Source organism: Penaeus monodon, chromosome 31 (assembly GCF_015228065.2).
Source record: "Penaeus monodon isolate SGIC_2016 chromosome 31, NSTDA_Pmon_1, whole genome shotgun sequence".
Lineage (NCBI taxonomy): Eukaryota > Metazoa > Arthropoda > Malacostraca > Decapoda > Penaeidae > Penaeus > Penaeus monodon.
The window spans coordinates 9,974,025-9,974,356 of NC_051416.1; positions in this window are offsets into that span (position 1 = coordinate 9,974,025).

Below are 332 nucleotides of genomic sequence, written 5' to 3' on the forward strand. Positions count from 1 at the left end.
TCAGAGCAGTTGAAACTCAACATTCGCTTGTATGGCAAAGAAAGAGGAGAGAGGGTGAGCCCGAAAAAGAGAGAGAACCCAGGTGGTCGTCTCAGATGGTCGTCTCAGGTGGCCGCGAGAAAGGACTGATGGATAGTTCGTCAGCATCTTGGGGAGGACTTTGAGAATTGGCCTCAAGATGATAATGAGTTGTGTCGCGGGCGTCTTCACAGGCTGCGCGTCCTCCGTCTCTGGGCTGAGTAGGGGAGTGTGTTGTTAGTAGGGACTGGGGTGGTGGGGAGAGGAGGGGGAGAGATGGGAGGGGTTTGTGTGTGTGTGTGTTGGGGAGGGGG